Genomic DNA, 7,500 nt, shown 5'->3' with positions numbered 1-7,500 from the left:
TCAAAGGGATTGGATTGGTGACTTACCCATTCAGTGACTTTGGCACTGGACGTTCCAAAAACGGGTACTATCGGATCGGGTGAATTAGAGAATAGACAGAGGTCCGTTGGCATTTCAGCCTTTCTTCTCCTTTCAGGGCCTATCCGAAAGAGAATCCAGTACCTCTTGGTCCTGAATATCAGAATAGGACGAACGAACCGGCCTCCGCGGATATCTTTGCTTCGGAACAAAACCCTGCAATCAAATAGATTGTCCCAAGGGCGCCATATTCTAGGAGCCCAAGTTATGCTATTGAAAATTCGTTCCTCTAGCAGTTCCGGTTTGAGCATTCCGTTCCCTTTTTCAAACTCCACTTCTTTTCATATAGCAATCCCTGATCAAAGAGAGAACAATATCCATTTCAAAACATTTCTAACAGATTCCTTAGTTCGGACCGACGAAGTAATGTCACTCGACTATTATCAACCTGACTGCAATCTTTTTCTGTCGGTAAGGATTGCACCAGAGCACCTTCTACTTCTAATAGGCCATGAACTATAGATAGAGAAGAATCATTCTGAGCGAGTACATAAGAAGCGATCCACTTTTTTTCATCGGTTCCAGGGGAAGACCAAAGATCTTGCGCGGCAGGTCCGCCAGAAAAACTCAAAAGAGAAAGAAGTCTCGTTAATCTCTTCATGCTCGTTCCAAGTTCGAAGTACCTTTTGGCCAAAGAAAAACCCGCTTCCTGACACGATTGCCTCTTTATCTTTATATAGATAGATTCTATGGGGTTATTACTTAGTAAGTCTATTTTGTACAAGAGCCCCTCCTATCTGATAGAAAAGGGTCCCATGATCCCGAGCCGATCTTACCTTGGCTCGCAAACCCCAAGTTTGTCTATGAAGAGCTAATCTAATTGTATTTTTTTCTAGAATGGATTTCTTATGTGGAATACTAATGGATAGGGCTTCGTTGCTAAGTGCTACAAGATCTAGTGCACTGGAACTCGTGGTTATGGACCCGAATCCTTTAGTATGGAACATTGTCTTTTCCAAGTAAAAACCCCTAGTATATGAAAGAATGAAAAGGTGCTTTCGTTCTTGTGGAATAAGAAGCCCTCGTACCTTAATGAAAGGAAAATCGTAATTTTTCGTTAGGTATTTGACCAAATAGGATCGTCCAGTTCCTACAGAACCTATCACTAAAATACCCGATAGGGCTAAGCGGAACGAAAAGGGTTTTCCATGAGATGGTAAATGAAAACGATTAGTCCCACACGAGGTTTGGGAATAAGTGATTGTCTGATAATGAGCAAGGAATATACGTCTTTCTGCTAAAGAGGATCTATTAAACTCATAATTCATTAGATCCTTGTTATCAATGCCAACTAGGTATCATAAGTAAATGGATCCCGGTTGTTCAATCCTTTGATAACCAAGGTCATTCTTTGCTAAAGAGAAATGATCACTATGAGTCAGACTCAATAGAATTGGATCCATTCCAAATAGCGAGAATTAGGATTCTTGATCCCTCTCAATCTCTCTTTCAATTCGAGGATCCAGAGAGGTGTTTTCATAGTCATCTCCGAATATTTGCCATCTCGGAATATTTTCGATTTCATTTTTCTATGATATGTCTTTCTATATGAAAATTGGTTATTTACGATGTACGATGATCCCTGTTAAGCATCCATGGCTGAATGGTTAAAGCGCCCAACTCATAATTGGTAAATTTGCGGGTTCAATTCCTGCTGGATGCACACGAACGGGAACATTCCATAAGTCTATTGGAACTGGCTCTCTATCCATGGAATCTCATCCATCATCCATACATAACGAATTGGTATGGTATATTCATACCATAACATAAGAACAATAAGAACTCGAATTCTTATCGATACTGGAACTCAGAGCATAGGAGGGAAAGTCGATTTATGGATGGAATCAAATACGCAGTATTTACAGAAAAAAGTCTTCGTTTATTGGGAAAGAATCAATATACTTTTAATGTCGAATCGGGATTCACTAAGACAGAAATAAAGCATTGGGTCGAACTCTTCTTTGGTGTTAAGGTGGTAGCTGTGAATAGCCATCGACTACCTGGAAAAGGTAGAAGAATAGGACCTATTCTGGGCCATACAATGCATTACAGACGTATGATCATTACCCTTCAACCGGGTTATTCTATTCCACTTCTAGATAGAGAAAAAAACTAAAGGAGAATACTTAATAATACGGCGAAACATTTATACAAAACACCTATCCCGAGCACACGCAAGGGAACCGTAGACAGGCAAGTGAAATCCAATCCACGAAATAATTTGATCCATGGACGGCACCGTTGTGGTAAAGGTCGTAATTCCAGAGGAATCATTACCGCAAGGCATAGAGGGGGAGGTCATAAGCGCCTATACCGTAAAATAGATTTTCGACGGAATCAAAAAGACATATCTGGTAGAATCGTAACCATAGAATACGACCCTAATCGAAATGCATACATTTGTCTCATACACTATGGGGATGGTGAGAAGAGATATATTTTACATCCCAGAGGGGCTATAATTGGAGATACTATTGTTTCTGGTACAAAAGTTCCTATATCAATGGGAAATGCCCTACCTTTGAGTGCGGTTTGAACTATTGATTTACGTAATTGGAAGTAACCAATTAGGTTTACGACGAAACCTAGAAATCGATCACTGATCCAATTTGACTACCTCTACGGGATAGACCTCAACAGAAAACTGTTGAGTAACGGCAGCAAGTGATTGAGTTCAGTAGTTCCTCATAGAAAATTATTGGCTCTAGAGATATGGTAATATGGAGAAGACAAAATTGTTTGAAGCACGCACAGAACCGGAAGCGCCCCTTGTTTCAAAGAGAGGAGGACGGGTTATTCACATTTAATTTGATGGTCAGAGGCAAATTGAAAGCTAAGCAGTGGTAATTAAGACCCCCGGGGGAAAATAGGGATGTCTCCTACGTTACCCATAATATGTGGAAGTATCGACGTAATTTCATAGAGTCATTCGATCTGAATGCTACATGAAGAACATAAGCCAGATGACGGAACGCAGAGACCTAGGATGTAGAAGATCATAACATGAGCGATTCGGCAGATTTGGATTCCTTTCCTATATATCCACTCATGTGGTACTTCATCATATGATTCATATAAGATCCATCTGTCTAGAGATCGTCATATACATCTAGAAAGCCGTATGCTTTGGAAGAAGCTTGTACAGTTTGGGAAGGGGTTTTTTGAGAGAAAAGAAGAATCTACTTCAACCGATATGCCCTTAGGCACGGCCATGCATAACATAGAAATCACACGTGGAAGGGGTGGGCAATTAGCTAGAGCAGCAGGTGCTGTAGCGAAACTCATTGCAAAAGAGGGTAAATCGGCCACTTTAAGATTACCATCTGGGGAGGTCCGTTTAGTATCCCAAAACTGCTTAGCAACAGTCGGACAAGTGGGTAATGTTGGGGTGAACCAAAAAAGTTTGGGTAGAGCCGGATCTAAGTGTTGGCTAGGTAAACGCCCCGTAGTAAGAGGGGTAGTTATGAACCCTGTGGACCACCCCCATGGGGGCGGTGAAGGGAAAGCTCCCATTGGTAGAAAAAAACCCACAACCCCTTGGGGTTATCCTGCGCTTGGAAGAAGAACTAGGAAAAGGAAAAAATATAGCGATAGTTTTATTCTTCGTCGCCGTAAGTAAATACGTAACTAGGAATATGGAAAATTGCATTTTTGGAATTTGCAATAATGCGATGGGCGAACGACGGGAATTGAACCCGCGCATGGTGGATTCACAATCCACTGCCTTGATCCACTTGGCTACATCCGCCCCTTATCCAGCTAAAGGATTTTTTTCTTTTTTCCATTGATCATTATTCTATTTATTCTGACCTCCGTACTTCGATCGAGATATTGGACATAGAATGCCACTCTTTAAAAAGGAAAAAAGGAGTAATCAGCTGTGACACGAAAAAAAACGAATCCTTTTGTAGCTCATCATTTATTGGCAAAGATAGAAAAGGTCAATATGAAGGAGGAGAAAGAAACAATAGTAACGTGGTCCCGGGCATCTAGCATTCTACCCACAATGGTTGGCCATACAATCGCGATTCATAATGGAAAGGAACATATACCTATTTACATAACAAATCCTATGGTAGGTCGCAAATTGGGGGAATTCGTGCCTACTCGGCATTTCACGAGTTATGAAAATGCAAGAAAGGATACTAAATCTCGTCGTTAACTGAATTCTGAATAGAAAGATTAAGAAGAAAAAAAGATTCAAAATAAAGACAGAAATACCCAATATCTTGCTAGAACAAGATATTGGGTATTTCTGTCTTCAAAAATTCTTATATGTTAGCAGAAAAACCTTATCCATTAATAGATGGAACTTCAACAGCAGCTAAGTCTAGAGGGAAGTTGTGAGCATTACGTTCGTGCATTACTTCCATACCAAGGTTAGCACGGTTGATGATATCAGCCCAAGTATTAATAACGCGACCTTGACTATCAACTACAGATTGGTTGAAATTGAAACCATTTAGGTTGAAAGCCATAGTACTAATACCTAAAGCAGTGAACCAGATTCCTACTACAGGCCAAGCAGCCAAGAAGAAGTGTAAAGAACGAGAGTTGTTGAAACTAGCATATTGGAAGATTAATCGGCCAAAATAACCATGAGCAGCCACAATATTATAAGTTTCTTCCTCTTGACCAAATTTGTAACCCTCATTAGCGGATTCATTTTCAGTAGTTTCCCTGATCAAACTAGAGGTTACCAAGGAACCATGCATAGCACTGAATAGGGAACCGCCGAATACACCAGCTACACCTAACATGTGGAATGGATGCATAAGGATGTTGTGCTCTGCCTGGAATACAATCATAAAGTTGAAAGTACCAGAGATTCCTAAAGGCATACATCAGAAAAGCTTCCTTGACCAATAGGGTAAATCAAGAAAACAGCAGTAGCAGCTGCAACAGGAGCTGAATATGCAACAGCAATCCAAGGACGCATACCCAGACGGAAACTAAGTTCCCACTCACGACCCATATAACAAGCTACACCAAGTAAGAAGTGTAGAACAATTAGCTCATAAGGACCACCATTGTATAACCACTCATCAACAGATGCAGCTTCCCAAATTGGGTAAAAGTGCAATCCGATCGCCGCAGAAGTAGGGATAATAGCACCAGAGATAATATTGTTTCCATAAAGTAAAGAACCAGAAACAGGCTCACGAATACCATCAATATCTACTGGAGGGGCAGCGATGAAGGCGATAATAAATACAGAAGTTGCGGTCAATAAGGTAGGGATCATCAAAACACCGAACCATCCGATGTAAAGACGATTTTCAGTGCTAGTTATCCAGTTGCAGAAGCGACCCCACAGGCTTGTACTTTCGCGTCTCTCTAAAATTGCAGTCATGGTAAGATCTTGGTTTATTCAAATTGCAAGGACTCCCAAGCACACGTATTAACTAGAATATAGATAATAGAAGGCTTGTTATTTAACAGTATAACATAGACTATATACCAATGTCAACCAAGTCAGCCCAAAGATTAGCTATCCATATAACTAAATTAACCAAACCAATAATTTTGTATTTGTAAATGAAGTGAGTCAAAGTGAAAAACTTTGATGGGTCTTTTCTATATGGGTTGCCCGGGACTCGAACCCGGAACTAGTCGGATGGAGTAGATAATTCTTCCTTGTTACAATAGAGAAAAATCCCTCCCCAAATCGTGCTTGCATTTTTCATTGCACACGACTTTCCCTATGTAGAAATAGCCAATTTCTATTCCAAAGAGGAAGTTCTACTAATTTTTTTAATTAGTAAGTTGATTCACCTACTCTTTATTATAATAAAAAGAACATTTCAGAATGAAAAATAGAAAAGTTTTTTCTTGATCATTTATCAACCTTTCCTGTTTCTTAATTTCGTCTAATGATTAATTAAGAGGGTTGACCAGGTCATTGATACGTATAATATCCAAATACCAAATACGCTCAGTGTGTGATCCACAGAAAGAAAAAAGAGTTGTTTTGGTGAACATCAAAGAAAAAACTTGCTCTTCTTCCATAAAAAATTCTTCTAAAAATGCCGAACCCAATCGTTGCATAAAAGTTCGTACCGTGCTTTTATGTTTACGAGCTAAAGTTCTAGCACATGAAAGTCGAAGTATATACTTTAGTCGATACAAAGTCCGTTTTTTCGAAGATCCACTATGATAATGAAAAAGATTTCTACATATCCGACCAAATCGATCAAGAATATCCCAATCTGATAAATCTGTCCAAATGGGTTTACTAATAGGATGCCCCGATCCAGTACAAAATTGAGCTTTTGATAAGTATCCTATGAGGAGAGTAGCGGGGACTATGGTATCGAATTTTTTCATTCGAGTATCTATTAGAAATGAATTCTCCAGCATTTGATTCCTTACTAACAAAGAACTTTTTTGTACACTTGAAAGGTACCCCATAAAATCGAAGCAAGAGTTTGCTAATTGGTTTATATGGATTCTTCGCGGCTGAGTCCAAAAACAGAAATAATATTGCCAGAAATTGATAAGGTAGCATTTCCATTTCTTCTTCAAAAAAAAAGTGCCTTTTGATGCAAGAATTGCCTTTCCTTGATATCGAACATAATGCATAAGAGGATCCATAAAGAACCATAGGGTTTTCCGAGAAAAACCAGGGTACATTATCCCAAAATGTTCCATCTTCCTAGAAAAGTGGATTCGTTCCAGAAAAGTTCCAGAAGATGCTAATGGTAAGCAAGAAGATTGTTTACGAAGAAACAACAAAAAAAAAATTCATATTCTGATACATAAGAGTTATATAGGAATTGAAATAGTCTTTTATTTTCTTTTTGAAAAAAAAAAATGGATTTCATTGAAGTAATAAAACTATTCCAATTCGAATAATAGTTGAGAAAGAATCGCAATAAATGCAAAGATGGAACATCTTGGATACGGTATTGAAGGAGTTGAACCAGGATTTCCAAATGGATAGGATAGGGTATTTCTATATGTGATAGATAATCCAAATGCAAAAATTTGTCTTCTAAAAAGGGAAATATTGAATGAATAGAGCGTAAATTCTGAAACTTTGGTATTTCTTTTTCTTTCAGACAAAAAAATTCCCGTAGCGAGAATGGGATTTCCACAACGATCGCAAACCCTTCAGATAGAATCTGAGAATAAAACTCAGAATAAAAATAATTTTTGTAATCCAATAATCGATCTTGGTTAGGATGATTAACCGAGTTATCCAAAAAATTCTGCTGATACATTCGAATAATTAAACGTTTCACAAGTAGTGAACTAAATTTCTTGTTATTACAACTAACAACTATTTCCACAGGTTCAGAACCATTTAATCCATAATGGTGGGCAAATGCATAAATATATTCCTGAAAGAGAAGTGGGTAGACAAAGTATTGTTGACGAGATTTATGTTTTTCTGAATACCCTTCGAATTTTTCCATT

The sequence above is a fragment of the Triticum urartu genome, unplaced genomic scaffold, assembly GCF_056163025.1.
Source record: "Triticum urartu cultivar PI428250 unplaced genomic scaffold, HENAU_Tu73 scaffold1267, whole genome shotgun sequence".
NCBI lineage: Eukaryota > Viridiplantae > Streptophyta > Magnoliopsida > Poales > Poaceae > Triticum > Triticum urartu.
The sequence above is the reverse complement of the archived record's forward strand: the minus strand, read 5'-3'. Positions refer to the sequence as shown.